A 17,222-nucleotide genomic window follows, 5' to 3' on the forward strand; every position below is an offset into this window, starting at 1 on the left:
CACTCACACTCTGTCTCTCAAAAATGAATAAATGTTTTTAAAAAAATTGTTAAGGTAACTTTTCAGTCTATAATGTTTATTCATGTGAAATCAAGGAGGATGGACTTTACTCTGTGCTTTTTAAGCACAGGACAGATGTGATCAAATTGGTGTTTTTAAAAAGTTAACTCTGCCAGCAATGACTAGAATTATGAAGGATGGGGGGAGGGTGCACAGAATGAAGGTAAATTTTGCACCTGTTAAATGTTGCACGTTTCAATGCCCCTCACTCTAATCTACTTTCTGCTAGACATTGCCAATACCCTAACTACATCCCTTCAGCTTCACTTTTCAGTACATATGAATGGTCTCTGACTGCAAGCACCTGCAATTCTGTCTGAGGGCTTGTGCCAGTCCAAATGTGGGATGGCAAGAAGTGCCTGAGAGTTGATATTTTCTAGGAGAAGCCCTCAGCCAGTGATGAATAGGAAGCTGCATAGAGTCCCATGGGTGGAACATTTCTGTCTCCCAGAGTTCCCCAATGGGATAGAGCCTCAGTTGCCTCAGTGAAACCTGCCTAATAGTACAGGCTTCCCTCACTTTCCTGTATTACTTCCCTACTCCCTTGCCATTGTTTCCTGGAACCACCTCCCAAATGAACTTACATTTAACTCCTTGGATCAAGGTCTGTTCTGAAGGAACCTAAACTAAAACAGATATGATCATCAGGATTGGGGGCAAAGTTGGATCTAAAGAGAAAAAGAGAAATAGTTAAGGTTCACTGAGTGTTTTTTCATATTTATAAGGTTGAATGGATCGTGATGCCATTAAATGAAATATGGAAAGGAGAGGAAAACAGGTTAGAGGAATGATAAGAATTTGAGTTTGTAGGTGTTAACACATTTAAGATACCTGCTCAATAGTCTGATAGAAGTTTGCAGGCAGTAAGAATCTTAATGCCACTGAAATATACTGTGACTAAAATATATTGTAGGACGTTATGCAGAATCAAGTCCATTGGATAATGATAGAAGCACTGTCCGGTCTGAAGTATTAATTTGCATTTTAGTTACCCACAGTGCACAGCATTATTCACACCTCACACACCCCACTCATGAGATTCCAGAGTCATCCTACTTAGATTGTCAGCTCTGAGGCTGGGTTTTTGTGAATCTGGTAAGGCCCTTTCACAGGCACTCCCAATAGATTTATAAATTGGTGAATTGCAGCATTTGACATCTTGATTGGCAAGACTGTCAGTCATAGATGAAAGGGTAGCTAGTTATCCTTGAGGAAGAGGTTTCTCAGTATAAGAAAGTAATCATACACAATTCTGATTTGTCAGACTAATAGAAGATAAGCAGTATCATATAGCTGGATTTCATGAGTCTTAAATCCCTGGGTACTGACAGAAAGATGCATTTGCAGGAAGATGCTAGTGGAGCTCACCCAATACGAGTATCTTCTAGGAGATGAAAAAAAAAAAAGCTAAGGATAAACCCTTGCTGATAAACACTTAAAGGTAAGGCTAAGAAAGAAAAGCTAGTGTAAGATAGAGATAACTGCTGAGAATGGCAGGAGACTCCTGCAGCTATTGACCTGCATGCTGCGGGCTTGACTCTCATTACCAGCCTCTACTGCTGGGCATATGCCATGGCAAGCTCCTGCAGTCCCACAGGTATATGCCAACAGCCAACATCTGTATAGCTGTTGATGGGTCTGAACTGAACCCTAACCCCTGTCATTGGTCTGAACAGCCCCTCTCACTTGCAGTTAACCCTATGGTTGTACATCTGCAAGACACCAGCCTCAACTCCCATCACTGGCCTCCCCTGACAAATGCATGCCTACAGCTGGCCCCAATGGTTACACATGTACACACTGACAACCAGGGCCCCTGCAGGTGCCTGTGTGCCTGCAGTTGGCCCCAGCCTCTGCTGAAGGACCTAGCCTTCACCACTGCACATCTGCCTGCAACTGGCCCCTGCAGCCACCCCCCTCAACTAGCCCCATAGCTAGGAGGGTGCACACCACTGGCTATGGTCACCATCACTGTCTGGAATGTCCCTAGCCACTAGACTGGAGATGCCATTAAAGAATCCAACAGTCCTTGCAGACATTGTGGACTGCCTACAGCTCACACAAAGGATCATGTAACTGACGTTATGGACCACAGCTTTTGGAGCCAATGAGACACCATGCCACCTCCACCCATCCCCATCTACAGATGCTACATGCCCTCACACTTGGTATCCTGCAGTACTAGACCATGGGTCACAGCATGTGCCAAAATGCCCCCAACCACAGGTGAAAGTCTTTCCTCACCAAACTCATTCCATAAAATCTGGAAGAGACAACTGCTTCTTCAAATGCACAAACACCTATGAAGGTGACAGGGATCACAAAGGATCAGGGAAACATGACACCACTAAAGGAATGTAGTAAACTTCTAGTAATGGGCCCCAAAGAAGTAAAGATTCATAAACTACCTAACAAAGAATTCAAAATAATTGTATTAAAGATGCTCAGAGTGCTAACAGAGAACACAGATAAACAATTTGATGAAATAAGAAAAACAACAGAAGAATGAAATGATAAATTCCACAAAGAGAAAATATAAAAAAGAACACCAGAAATTTCAGAGCTGGAGAATACAAGGACTGAAATGAAGAATTCAAAAAAAGAGCTTCATAGCAGATGAGACCAAGCAGAAGAAAGTTAGTAAATCTGAATACAGATTATTTTATTGAAGTATAGTTGACACACAATGTGACATTAGTTTCAAGTGTACAACATAGTAATTTGACAAGTCTGTACATTATGCTATGCTCACCACAGGTATAGCTATCATCTGTTACCATAAAATGCTATCACAATACCACTGACTATATTCTCTATGTTGTACCTTTAAGTCCTGTGACTTATTCATTCCATAACCGGAAGCCTGTATTTCCCACTCCCTTCACCTATTTTGCCCATCCCTCAATATCCTCTCCCTGAAAACCATCTCTTTGTTCTCTATATTTATTAGTTGTTTCTGCTTCTTGTTTGTTTGGGGTTGTTTGTTTGTTTTTTAGATTCCACGTATAAGTAAAATCATACAGTATCTGTCTTTCTCTGACTTACTTCATTTAGTGTAATATCCTCCAGGTCCATCCATGTTGTCACATATGGCAAGACCTCATTCTTTTTTATGGCTGAATGATATTCGTGTGTGTGTGTGTGTGTGTGTGTATGGACATCTTTGTCCATTCATCTGTCAATGGGTGCTTGGGTTGCTTTCACACCTTGGCTTTTGTATATAATGCTGCAATAAACATAGGGGTGCATACTTCTCCTTGAATTAGTGTTTTCATTTTCTTTGTGTAAATACTCAGTAGGAACACAGATCATTTGAAATGATCCAGTCAGAGAAAAGCAAAGGGGAAAAAAATGAAGGGGAATGAAGAAATCCTATGGGATTGATGGGACACCATTAAGAGAAACAACCTATGTATTATGAGAATCTAAGGATAGAGAGAAAGGGGCAGAAAGCTTATTTTAAAAAAATATGCCTGAGAACTTCCCAAATCTGGGGGCATATTTGCACATTCAAGTTCATGAAGTTGCAAACAAATTCAACCCAAAGAGATCTTCCCCAGGACACGTTATAATAAAACTTTCAAAAATCAAAGACAAAGATAAATCTTGAAAGCAGCAATAAAAAGAAGTGTGCTACTTATAAAGGAACTCCATAAGACTATCAGTGGATTTCTTAACAGAAGCCTTAAAGGCCAGGAGAGAGTGGGGTGATATACTTTAAGTAACCAAGAATACTCTATCTGGTAAAGTTTTCAGAAATGAAGGAGAGACAAAGTCTTTCCCAGTCAAACAAAAGCTGAGGTTAGTTCACCACCACTAGAACTGCCTTATAAGAAATGATGAAAGGAGTTCTTCAAGCAGGCATGAAGAGACACTAATTAGTAACATGGAAACATGAAAATATAAAACATATTGATAAATTTAATTATATAGTCAAATTCAGAATATTCCAATACTGTAATCTGGTAGTGTGTTAATCAGTTAATTCCAGTATAAAGGTTAAAGGACACAAGTATTATAAATAACTATGGCTACAATATTTGCTAATGGATATATAATATAAGAAGATGTAAATTGTGGCCTCAAAAACAAAATGGGAGGGGTGCCTGGGTGGCTCACTCAGTTAAATGTCAGACTCTTGATTTTGGCTCAGGTCATGATCTCATGGTTCATGAAATCAAGCCTCACATCAGGCTCTGTGCTGACAGCGTGGAGCCTGCTTGGGATTCTCTCTCTCTGTCTCTCTCTGCGCCCCTGCCCAAATAAATAAATTTTTTTAAATGGGAGGGTAAAAGGGTAGACTCTTTGTCTGTAACTGAAATTAAATTGTTATCTGCTTAAAATACACTGTTGTATCTATAAGATGTTTTATGTAAGCCCCATGGTAACCACAAAGCAAAAATTCACAGTAGATGCACAAAAGATAAAAAGAATGCAATCAAAGCATACCACTATGGAAAATCATCAGCTCACAAAGGAAGGTGGTAAGAGAGGAAGAAGGCAACAAAGAACTATGAAACAGCCAGAAAACAATTAACAAGATGACATGATTAAGTTCTTCCCTATCAATAATTACTCTAAATTCATATGGATTAAATTTTCCATCAAAATGCAGAGTGGCTGGATGGATGAAAAACAAGACCCAACTACGTGCTGCCTAAACAAGAGACTCACATCAGCTTTAAGGACACACATAGGCTCAAAGTGAAGGGATAGAAAAAGATATCACATGCAAGTGAAACCAAAATAGAGGAGAGGTAGCTATATTTATATCAGACAAAATAGACTTTAAGCCAGAAGCTGCAACAAGAAACAAAGAAAGTCATTATAGAATGATAAAGGGGTCAATTCATCAAGAATTATGGGTTTCAGTGTTAACTGAATTCACATCCCAGCCAAGTTACTCATGTGAAAATTGGGGCACTGATTGGGAAGAAGGACTTCATTCCAAATTTCCAAGATTTAGTGGAACTAGGAGACTAATAATCTCAAACTCCTGAGTCACTCTAGCCTCTCTTGCAAATGGAGGCAGTTTGTCCTCCTGTATTTGTGGAGACTAGCCTTCACTAAATTGAAAACCTTGTAAAAATCTCATCTGAGGCAACTGCCTTGGTAGGGACTCCCATTTTCCTGAAGATTCACCACAACCACCTCTTACTTCTAGTAGACTCATAACTACAGTCAGATGTTCAAATGCCCCAGCAGGGCAAATACAAAGTCTGACCAGGAGGAAATAGCTTTTACAGCAAAAGACTCTCAGGATTTGCATATATAGTGACAAAAATCCAGGGATCCAGGGAATATGTGAGAGTATACTATAAGGGAGTTAAAGCAAGGAGCACAGAATATAATGTTGAGTTGGTTAGAATTTATTAATATGGGTACACTTATCAGACATTAAGGATTTAATGTTCTAGCATCTACAGCTGTAAGTGATGCTAACCATTTATTTGGTAAACTCACTGAAACTTGGACTCCACAGTGGCCTGTGTTTTAAATTGAGATACTGGAACATCCCTGGCATCGTGTAGGAAGAAATCCAAAGACTTAGGAAGACAGGAATGTTGGAGTATATTTATCACATATTGGCTTGCACATCCACTCCCTCCAAGTATATCCTCTGAGAGGATTCTGGGAACATCCCCTTACCAACGCACTGAAAATTATATTAGTGAGTGGGAGTATTTACATCCTTGAAAAGCTCTATAGTGGCTTTCTTCTGTAGGTTAGGCATGTGGGATGACCCATTTCCGAGTAGCAGAAGTTAAACATTACTGTTTAACCACCAAAGACAAAGCAGGCACATTTACTATAAAGAGAAGTAGAAATATAGGGGCACCTGTGTGTCTCAGTCAGTTGGGCATCCGATTCAGCTCAGGTCATGATCTGACAGTACATGAGTTCGAGTTCCGCATCGGGCTCTGTGTTAACAGCTCAGAGCCTGGAGCCTGCTTCAGATTCTGTGTCTCCCTCTCTCTGCCCCTCCCCTGCTCATGTTCTCTCTCTCTCTCTCTCTCTCTCTCTCTCTCTCAAAACTAAGTAAACATTTTTTAAAAGAGAGAAGTAGAAATATAGTGGTAATCAGATCCTTTTTTGACCCTCACCGATCTTTGTGGCTAAATGATTATGATGGTTGTAGGAATAAAATAGATGACCAGCCTACTGAAATGTTGGTCACCAACATTTAGTATAAAAAATCCATATATGGTGGCCAAAAATATGACTTTAGTCACCACAGTAGAGAGTTCTGACCTCTTACCAGTTACCAGGTCTAAGCCCCATAACTGAAGGCAAGGTTGCATCCCCTTAAAGGAGGCTACTGTAGCACTGCCATTAGTATATACTGAAAATCTTCCTCCAAGTCTTCTTTACAAGGAGCTGTGGCCATCTCCTAAAATGACTGTGTGCCAGGGAAAAAGAAATATTCAGCTTTTTCAGGGATTTCTAAACATTGGCACTAAATTGATGTTAGTTCCTGGGGACTCTAAATGCCATGCAGCCCACCAATTTAAGTGTGGGCTTTGTGGTGCACAGGTGAGAAACTGAGTCTCTCTCTCTCTTTATGGAACAGCTTAGGATCATTTAATTACAGTTCTCAGAACCCTTGTTTAGGGGCTTATGAGTATAGAGGTTGCTGCTAGTTCCTGGTTGCTAGAAATCTCCAGTCCTCTACAGTTAAGGGGACTTGTCCAAGTGGAGGTTACTGCCTCATACTCCACAGCCAATGTTGTAGCTGACTCTGGGCTGGTGGGGGTTGTAGAGTCATGAAAGAGTGGGGAGGAATATGTGGGGGTCTAAGAACATGGCTGTGGTATTCCTAGAGTTGCTACATAAACAACTGTAATTGCCTGTATCTTGTTTAAGAAGGCATTGTATGCTAGAAGACAAAAAAAAAAAAATGTTACAATAGCACCACAAAGAGGGTAAAGAGGATGGTCTGGTGAGAACCCAGAAACTTCTGGAGGACACCTGAATCTTCACACTGATCTTTCTCCATTCTGACATCTGCATGGACATGGAAGACTTTGCTTGCTGGGATGTCTAGCAAAGTAATACTGAACTGCACATGGCCCAACATGAGGGTCTCAGGAAGAAGTATTGCTGCAATGCCCATGGCCTGACTTGGGGTCCTTTAAGATTAGCACCATTTCTCCCAGTGGTGATGAGGAGTTTGAACACAGTTGAATTGGGGTCAATTGGTGAGTTAGGTCTTTGAGGTCGTAGCTGAGTATTAATCTTGATGATGCATTGACCACCACCTGGTTTCCCTAAGGGAAAGAAATCCAAAGGGATTTTTGCCTTTACAAAAAAAGGCAGAAAGTAAAAATAGCATTCAGCATTTGTTTTGAGGCAAGTCATTATAGAGGCAGCATGCATCCTAAGCTCCTTCCCAGGAGCCACACTCAGCAGCTCAGCATTCAGCAACCGTAGCTTTGAACTGTGTCTGAAGCATCTGTGCTTTATCTCGACATATATTGTGCATCAATTAACAAGATGTGTCCTGAGGAAACAGAAAAGCCTAAAAGAGTTGATTTTTTGGGGTCTAGGAATGTTCAAAATTTTTTGCGATATAAATAAATGGTAATTGCTTCTTTGCTTTATGTCATTCTGGCTTGCAGAAGGTTTCACAGGAATGTCATACTTTCAGACAGTGGGGAAAACCTGTACTTTCTTCACTTGGCTTCCAAGATAACAATACTTGAGTTTTTCTTTCACTTCCCTAGTCGTTTTTTATGTCTCTCCTGTTGGTTATTCTTCTTTTCTTAGAGTTCTAATATTGGAGTTCTCCCAGAGCTTAGTCCTTGCACCTTCCTTTTATTTTTTAAAAGTTTTTAATTCCAGTTAGTTCACAGTGTGATTTTAGTTTCAGGTGTACAATAAAATGAATCAACAATTCCATACATCACCCAGTACTCATCACAACAAATGCATTCCTTAATCCCTATCACCTATTTAACCCATTCCCCACCCCACAATCCCCCCGAGAAATTGAGTCTTAACTCAAGTTTGAATCAGTGGATTAAGTAAATCCACAGAACCACTCTATAGTGATTTCATAAGTTCCTGTGTGTATAATTAGAATAGATACATGGTAACTGGCAGAATTTTCAGTTTAGAATTCCAGATCAGAATTTCTGATCGTGAAATAAGGAGGCTTATAGTATGAAGGGTCAAGTTGTAGCCCTTGGAAATTCCCCTCCCCCACATATACATATACCAGGAGAGTAAACAAAAAATATTGTTTTCCTGGGATGACAGAATGGGGATTTACAGAGGTTAGTAACACCAATAAAGACTTGAAAGCAGCAGGGAGTGATGAAACCTATCTCATGCCAACTTAACTTGCCCGTTCGGTCTGTGAAGAAGGTGGATGGATTTTGGAGAATGTAGATTATTATAAATTTAATCAGGTGATGTCTGCCTGCAATTGCAGCTGCTTTCTGCATGTAGTATCTTTACTGGAGCAAATCAATGTACCCCCTGCTACCTGGTATGCAGCTATCGACCTAGCAAATGCTTATTTCTCCATACAAATTGGTAGAGAACACCAGAAGCTATTGGCTTTTACTAGGCAAAGCCAACAATGTAACTTCACTGTCTTGCCCCAGGGCTATGACAGTTCTCCTTCTCTCTACCATGATGTAGTCCACAGAGATTTTGAGCATCTTGACCTTCCAATCAGCATTGACTTGGTCCACTACATTGATGACATTATACTCATTGGATATGAGGCGCAGGAAGAAGGTCTTTAACTATCTTTATGAGATATATGCAAACCAGAGGATGAAAGATAAACCCCATTTCTGGTACCAGTTTTCACATCAGTCAAATGCCAGTTACTACATCATTATCTCAGCTCTCAACTCACCCTTTTGTATTATTCTTTGATGCTGGAGCTGGGACTCTGAAAACCACATTTCTTTGCCTTGCCATGTGGTCCTGTTAAGCTCTGTTAACTGGTGGCACCAGAGGGAGAACCCGAGACTGTGGGAGGGCAAGAGAATTGTTCCTTCCTGTCTACCTCAAGACTGCCTCCTATAGCCTTTTGGTTTCTGTGTGCTTTATGCCAGCAATGGTTCTTCATCCTGGTAGCAGCAGGCCCTTTCTGCAGCAACAACTGAATCCAGTTTGTAGTTTTTCTACAGTTTTGTACATTTCATCGACTCAAAGACATCAACACCAGCCGGCCATTGTTCCTGCCTTAGCGGTCTGGGTCCCACAGAATCCCTCCTCTAAGCTCAGGGACACCGACACCAACTGAGCAGCATCTTCTCATACATCTGAGTTTCAACTGAGGGGTCACTCCTCTGTTTGTAAGTTTCTTCCTTTGCTTCATTTTTTTTTCCCCCAGCTCTAGATGTGGTAATATTTGCTCCCTCTATAATACCTTGGATTTCTCTTTTTAGCTTTGTAGTCACTTCTTCACTTTATATCTGGGTAACAATTCTTGTTAAATTATGTATTCATGGCACAAAAACAGACACTCAGATCAATGGAACAGAATAGAGAACACAGAAATGGACCCACAAACATATGGCCAACTAATCTCTGACAAAGTAGGAAAGAACATCCAATGGAATAAAGACAGTCTCTTCAGCAAGTGGTGCGGGGAAAACTGGACAGCGTCATGCAGAAGAATGAACTCAGATCACTTTCTTACACCATACACAAAAATAAACTCAAAATGGATGAAAGACCTAAATGTAAGACAGGAAGCCATCAAAATCCTCAAGGAGAATGCAGGCAAAAACCTTTTTGATCTTGGCCGCAGCAGCTTCTTATTCAACACGCCTCCAGAGGCGAGGGAAACAAAAGCAAAAATGAACTCATTTTGATGAGTGGGACCTCATCATGTTCGAAGGATTCTCAGAGAATAGCCCAAAATAATCAGAGACTGATGATCCACTCTAGTGTCCCCCATGGTCCCATAGGAAGCAAGCATAATTAAGAATTTGCTTTATTAAAGCAAGTATCCTTTAATAAAAAAGCAAAGCCAAGGAGTATTCTACTACCAGGGCATCACCTTCCAAAGCCAGTTGCAGTGAGTATTGCTGCTTGTCATAAACACTGAGCCTTAGAGCTGCTGGAAGAGTGCATGTTCCAGGTACCCAAGGGGCAGGACTCACAGCCTAAGGTGTGGCCAGGAAACACAGGGAGGCCTGCCAGATACTCCTTATGGACTCAACCCCCAATATCTCTCTTCCTATATATTGAATTCTTCCCTTTCTTCATGGCTGATATGCCCTTTTAGTTACATACAAATTAGCTGCAGGATTTTCATTTTAATAACATAGTCATACTCTGCAAATTAGAGTTTGACCATTATTTTGTAATATATAATTGATATGAAAAAGTGGATTATGAAACCAGTCATGTTATCATAAGATATTGCCACCTTACATTTGCCAGTAGGAAAAAAGTAAGAGTGATTACAGTCAAATATAATTTATACTTGTAACTTTTTAATTGTTGTGAAAATTATTTTAAATTTATCACTTAGTTGCATGAATTATATTCTCATCAATAATGACTAACAAGTGATCATTGTTGAATTGTCTTGTTCAGGAATTATGTGCAGTCATTTCAATCATAAGACTCTACATTTCTTGTGAGACTAGTTTAGTGGTGAGCAACTCCTTTAACTTTTGTTTATCTGGGAAAATCTTTATCTCTTCTTAAATTCTGAATGATGACCTGAAATGTTAAATGGAATTCCTCTTTCTATTTGTTTTTGGTTTTTGTTTACAGGGAATTTTTTAGTACTTCACTGTGGGTGCGATGGCCAAGGGGCTGTCTGGGGTCTACTTTTGGGAAGGTGCTGAGGTGGGACTGGCTGGGAAGATGCCAGTGCTGGTTTTATGACAGAAAGTGCCTTAATTTCAGTAAGTTGCTGGATCAGTGTGGGAACCAGGAACTCAAGGCTCCTGGAGGAATTGCTACACCCCCAGTGTATGGTCAGCTGTTAGGCTTTATAATGATATGAATAATGGAAGATATCTTTGGAAAAGGATACTATAGAATCTGTAAATTCTGAACTTGGGGGAATTTGGTCAGTAGGACAAAGAATCTGGAGAGAGATTTTCCTGGCATCTACATGACCTTCAACGCACACCAGTGGTCTGAGATGGTCTGGCCAATCATAGAAGCACTTAGAGATGCCACAAAGAGAAGAGCCTTCACCCTAGTCTCTCAAGCCTACACCTCCATAAAGAGCCAACGACTTTGCAGCCGTTGTCAGGCTCCTGTGGAAGAGGCTGTGAAAGGTACATTAGAATAAGGATGGCAAGCCCACTTCACCACAAGAATGTTATGCCCAAAAAACCAGTTTCAGGGGCCCTGGATGTTTCCTTCAACTGGATCATTCCCTCATCAGAACCTGCCCCAATTCCACCAATCCCCAACAAGCAGCAGTTAGCCAGACTGACCAATTATGTGGCTTTCATCAAAAACTGATATATCATTCTGAATTCAAGATCCACCTTCAGAATCCTGTATACTGACAAATATAGAAATGTAAAATTTTTATTTTCAATTTATTGGATGGATTAGCACCCCAGCATTCCCTACTGAGTATGTGATAAAATACATATATATAGTATATTATATGTATTTTGTCCTTAAACATTATGCTGAATAGTTGTTGAAACAATTTTTGTTTTGTAATATTTGACAATTTGGATGGAACCCGTCAGTATTATGCAGTTTATATTTCCTAGTGACTATAAAACACAGATTTCCTGCTTCATGTGGGACAGTGGTTGTCAATTGTTTGTTCCTGCCGCAGCACAGCACACCCCCCAGTCTGTACCGATGGTTAAGAGTTACAGTGATTCATGTGGGATTTGAGAAAGACTGTCCCCAGAGGCAGTATCTGAGCTGCTGAGGATTCCTATCCACCCTCTTCAGAGAATGTGCTCTCCTTTCTCCTCACCTCCTGAATATCACACACAGAATGCTGAAATGTAGATGAGGAACAAAAGACCATTTCCTCAGTAAAGCAGTGTGTTAACTTCACATCTTTTCCTGGTAGTGTTAGTACATCCAGTGTACTGGCAGTGGAGGGTTTGTCATGAAAATGTGACTATTTAAGACCCTCAGGAGACATATTAGATGTAATATTCCTTTTAGAAGCAGGGAAATGTAGGGTGGAAAGCATTATATTGGCAAAGTTATTAAGATAAGTGATACACTTTGCCCAACTGTCCTGCAGCCTACTGGTTGCTTATATTTATCCTTTGGTTCAAGTTCTGCCTTTTGGAAAAATAGTGAACAAGTCTTTCAGTTTTTGTGTGATGCCCTCTGAATATTTGGAGATGTTCATTGTATCTTCAGGTTATCTCCCCACACCCCACTTAATTTATTCTGCATTTGTTCAATAAATATTTAATTGAAAAAATAAAATAAAGGGAATTATTTAAATGAAAAGAACATAAATGGAAGAAAATTAAGAAAAAACTTCACTAGTAAAAGCAAACATATAATAAAGGTAACAGATTAATCACTTATAAAGTCAGTAAGGAGGCTAAAACACAAAAATAATAAAATCAATTATATCTACAAAAAAGTAGTCAAGGGATATATAAAATAAAGATGTAAGACATGATATCACATACATAAAACATGCAGGGGGAGTAAAAATTTAGTGCCTTTAGAATGTATTCTTCAGCATACATGTGAACTCAAGTGACCAACTTAATATAGACCGCTAATACACATGTTATATATGAACCCCACATGTAACCACAAATTAAAAACTTATTATACACAAAATAAAAAAATAAACCTGAGCATAACACGAAAGTAAGTCATGAAACCAGAAGGAAAAGTAAGGAGGACAAGAGGATAAGAAAGGAACAAAGAACTAAAAAACAACCAGAAAACAACAAATGGCAGTTAGTACATACCTATCAATAATCACTTTAAATGTAAATGCTCCAATCAAAAGACATCAGGTCACTTAATGGATAAAAAACCAAAATGCACCTGTACGTTGTCTATGATACTTCAGACCAAAAGACACATACAAATTGAAAGTGAAGGGATAAAATAATGATATTCCATGCAATGAAGGTGGAAAAAAGGTAGCAATATTTACATCAGACAAAACAGACTTAAAAACAAAGACTGTAACGAGAGAAAAAGAAGGGCATTACATAATGATAAAAAGGAATCAATGTAAAAACAGGATTGACATGTAAATATCTATGCACCCAACATGGAAGCACCTAAATACAAGCAAATATTAATAGATATAAAGGGAGAAATTGACAGTAACACAATAATAGTAGGGGACTTAAATACCCCACTTACACCAATGAATATATCATCTAGACAGAAAATCAATAAGGAAGGAGTGGCTTTGAATAACCCATTAGATCAGATGGATTAACAGATATGTACAGAGCATCTCATCCCCAAACAGTAAAATAGACATTCTTTTCATATGCACATGGAACAGTCTCCAGCATCACATATTAGTCCACAAAACAAGTCTCAATAAAAAGATTGAAATCCTATCAAGTATCTTTTCTGACCACAACAATATGAAACTAGAAACAAGGAAAAAAAACTGGAAAAAACACAAACACATTGAAGCTAAACTACATGCTACTAAACAACCAATGGTTAACAAAGAAATCAAAGAGGAAATCAAAAAATACATGGAGACAGACTTGCAGGTGCCACCATCCCAGAGTTGCCCATGCCACCCAGTCATGGTCAACCCCACTGTGTCCTTTGACATTGCTGTGGACATTGCTTGGGCCGTGTTTCCTTTGAGTTGTTTGCAGACAAATTCCAAAAACAGCAGAAAACTTTCATGCTCTGAGCACTGGGGACAGAGGATTTGGTTATAAAGTTTCCTGCTTTGACAGGATTATTCCAAGATTTATGTGCCAGGGTGGTGACTTTACATGCCATAATGGCACTGGATCCAAGTCCATCTATGGGGAGAAATTTGATGAGAATTTCATTCTGACACACATAGGTCCTGGCATCTTATCCATGGCAAATGCTGGATGCAACACAAATGGTTCCCAGAGTTTCATCTCAGTGGTTCAATGGCAAGCATGTGGTCTTTGGCAAGGTGAAAGAGGGCATGAATATTGTGGAAGCCATGGAGCACCTTGGGTATAGGAATGGCAAGATCAGCAAGAAGATCACCAATGCTGACTGGACAAATCTAATAAATTTGACTTGTGTTTTATTTTAACTACCAAACCATTCCTTTTATAGCTCAAGAGTACATCCCTTCACCCCTATCTGCTTGAAATATCCTATAATCTGTGCTCTCACTGTAGTTCTATGGGTTCCATATTTTCCTTACTCCCCTCCAAGTCTAGCTGGATTGCAGAGTTAAGCTTATGATTATGAAATAAAAACTAAAAACAACAACAACAACTAAAGTACATGGAGGCAAATGAAAATGGAAACACAATGGTCCAAAATCTTTGGGACACAGCAAAAGCAGTTCTAAGAAGAAAGTTTATAGTCTACCTTGAGACACAAGAAAAAGCTCAAAACAATGATATAAACTTACAAGTAAAGGAACTAGGAAAAGAACAAGCAAAGCCTGAAGCTAGTAGAAGAAAGAAAATTATAAAGACTAGAGTGAAAATAAATGAAAGAGAAATGAAAAAAATCGATAGAAAAGATCAGTGAAACCAATGGCTGGTTCTTTAAAGAGATAACTAGAATTGGATAAACTTATACAAATCCATTAAGAAAGAAAAAAAGAGAGGATTCAAATAAATAAGATCAGAAATGAAAGAGGAGAAATAACAACCAACACTACAGAAATACAAAGGATTATAAAATAAAACTATGAAAAATAATATGCCAACAAATTGGACAACCTAGAAGAAATGGATAAATTCCTAGAAACATACAATCTTCCAAATGGAATCAGGAAGAAATAGAAAATTTGAACAGACCAATTTCTAGTAATGAAATTGAATAGGTCATCAAAAAACTCCCAACAAACACAAGTCCAGGACCTGATGGCTCCACAGCTGAATTCTACCAAACATTTAAAGAAGAGTTAATACTGGGGCCCTCAGGTGGCTCAGTTGGTTAAGCGTCAGACTCTTGATTTAGGCTCAGACCATGATCTCATGGTTCTGACAGTGCACAGCTGGCTTGGGATTCTCTCTCTCCCTCTCTCTCTCTGTCCCTCCCCTGCTCACTCTTTCTCTCAAAATAGATAGATAGTAAATATATATATGTATATCTTATATAATATATAAAATATTTAATGTTATATTATTATATATTAAATACATTATATTTTATATATTTATTATATAATATATTATAAATAATATAATTTATAATTATTATACATAATATTAATATTATATAATATTTAAAGAAGAGTTAATACCCATTCTACTAAAACTATTCCAAAAAATGAACAGGGAAGAAAACTTCCAAATACATTCTATGTGGACAGAAGTACCCTGATATCAAAACCACAAAAAGACACTGTGCCTGGGTGGCTCAGTTAGTTAAGTGTCTGACTTTTGCTCAGGTCATGATCTCAGAGCTTGTGAGTTCAAGCCCTGCATTAGGATTTGTGCTGACACAGCACAGCCTTCTTCAGATCCTCTGTCTCTGTCTCTCTCTGCCCCTACCCTGATCACACTTGCACGTTCTATCTCTCTCTCCCCAAAATAAATAAACATTGAAAAAAATTTTTTTTAATTTTTTTTAACGTTTTTTTATTTATTTTTGAGACAGAGAGAGACAGAGCATGAACGGGGGAGGGGCAGAGAGAGAGGGAGACACAGAATCGGAAGCAGGCTCCAGGCTCTGAGCCATCAGCCCAGAGCCTGACGCGGGGCTCGAACTCAAGGACCGCTAGATCGTGACCTGAGCCGAAGTCGGACGCCCAACCGACTGAGCCACCCAGGCGCCCCGAAAAAAAATTTTTTTAAAGACACTGTAAAAAAACTACAGGCCAATATCCCCAATGAACATAGAGGCAAAAATCCTCAACAAAATACTAGCAAACCAAAACCAAATTCAACAATACATTGAAAGGATTATTCACCACAGTCGAGTTGGATTTATTCCAGGATGGTTCAATATTCACAAACCAATCAATGTGATATATCACATTAACAAGAGGAAGGATAAAAACCATGTGATCATTTCAATAGATGCAGAAAAGCATTTGATAAAATACAATATCTGTTCATGATAAAAACTCTCAACAAAGTAGATTTAGAGAGAACACATCTCAACATAATAAAGGTCATAAATGAAAAACCCACAGCTGACATTATATTTAATGGTGAAACTGAAAGCTTTCCCTATAAGATCAGGAATAAGGATGTCCATTCTCACTACTTTTATTCAACATAATACTGGAAGTCCTAGCCACAAAAATCAGACAAAAGAAATAAGACGCATCCAAATTGGTAAGGAAGTAAAACTATCCCTATTTTCAGATGACATGATACTTTATATAGAAAACCCTAAAGACTCGACCAAAAAACCATTAGAAGTAATAAATGAATTCAGTAAAGTTGCAGGGTACATAATTAATATACAGAAACCTGTTGCATTTCTATAAACTAATAAGAAAGTAGCAGAAAGACAAATAAAAAAATACTCCCATTCATAATTGCAGCAAAAAGAATAAAATACCTAAGAATAAATTTAACCAAGAAGGTGAAAGACCTATACTCTGAAAATATAAGACACTGTTGAAATAAACTGAAGATAACACAAACAAATGGAAAGATATACCATATTCATGGATTGGAATAAGCAATCTACAAATTCAACATAATCCTTATCAAAATACCAATGGCATTTTTCATAGAATTTGAACAAATAATCCTAGAATTTGTATGGAACCACAAAAGACCCTGAAAAGCCAAAGCTATCCTGAGAAAGAAGATCAAAGGCTGCAGGTATCACAATCCCAGATTACAGGATATATTACAAAACTATAATAATCAAAACAGTATAGTACTGGCACAAAAACATACATAGAGATCAACAGAACAAAACAGAGAACCCAGAAACAGACCCACACTTATATGGTCAATTAATTTTTGACAAAGGAGGCAAGAATATGCAATGAAGACAGTCTCTTCGATATATGGTGCTGGGGAAACTGGACAGCTACTTGCAAAAGAAAGAAACTGGATCAC

At 38.7% G+C, this 17,222-nt stretch overlaps 1 protein-coding gene and 2 pseudogenes across 36 annotated transcripts in view; 2 read left to right on the plus strand and 1 right to left on the minus strand.

Annotated features, from left to right (window-relative positions):
• The window catches only part of EFCAB5 (EF-hand calcium binding domain 5), a 191,027-nt gene that overhangs the window by 168,224 nt on the left and 5,581 nt on the right, over positions 1-17,222 (minus strand). For 18 of the 36 annotated variants that reach the window (XR_008293974.1, XM_053211616.1, XM_027034587.2 and 15 more), the window contains one exon: positions 645-728. The exons of 10 other annotated variants lie outside the window; for them this stretch is intronic. The gene's annotated coding sequence lies outside the window, so the exon portion shown is untranslated. The remainder of the gene's footprint in view (positions 1-644; positions 729-17,222) is intronic. 8 more of the 36 variants (XM_053211608.1, XM_027034590.2, XM_053211607.1 and 5 more) reach the window with 2 other exon arrangements.
• LOC106968704 (COP9 signalosome complex subunit 8-like) lies at positions 10,869-11,695 on the plus strand (annotated as a pseudogene).
• Positions 13,776-14,415, plus strand: LOC106968719 (peptidyl-prolyl cis-trans isomerase A-like; annotated as a pseudogene).

The sequence above is a fragment of the Acinonyx jubatus genome, chromosome E1 (assembly GCF_027475565.1).
Source record: "Acinonyx jubatus isolate Ajub_Pintada_27869175 chromosome E1, VMU_Ajub_asm_v1.0, whole genome shotgun sequence".
NCBI lineage: Eukaryota > Metazoa > Chordata > Mammalia > Carnivora > Felidae > Acinonyx > Acinonyx jubatus.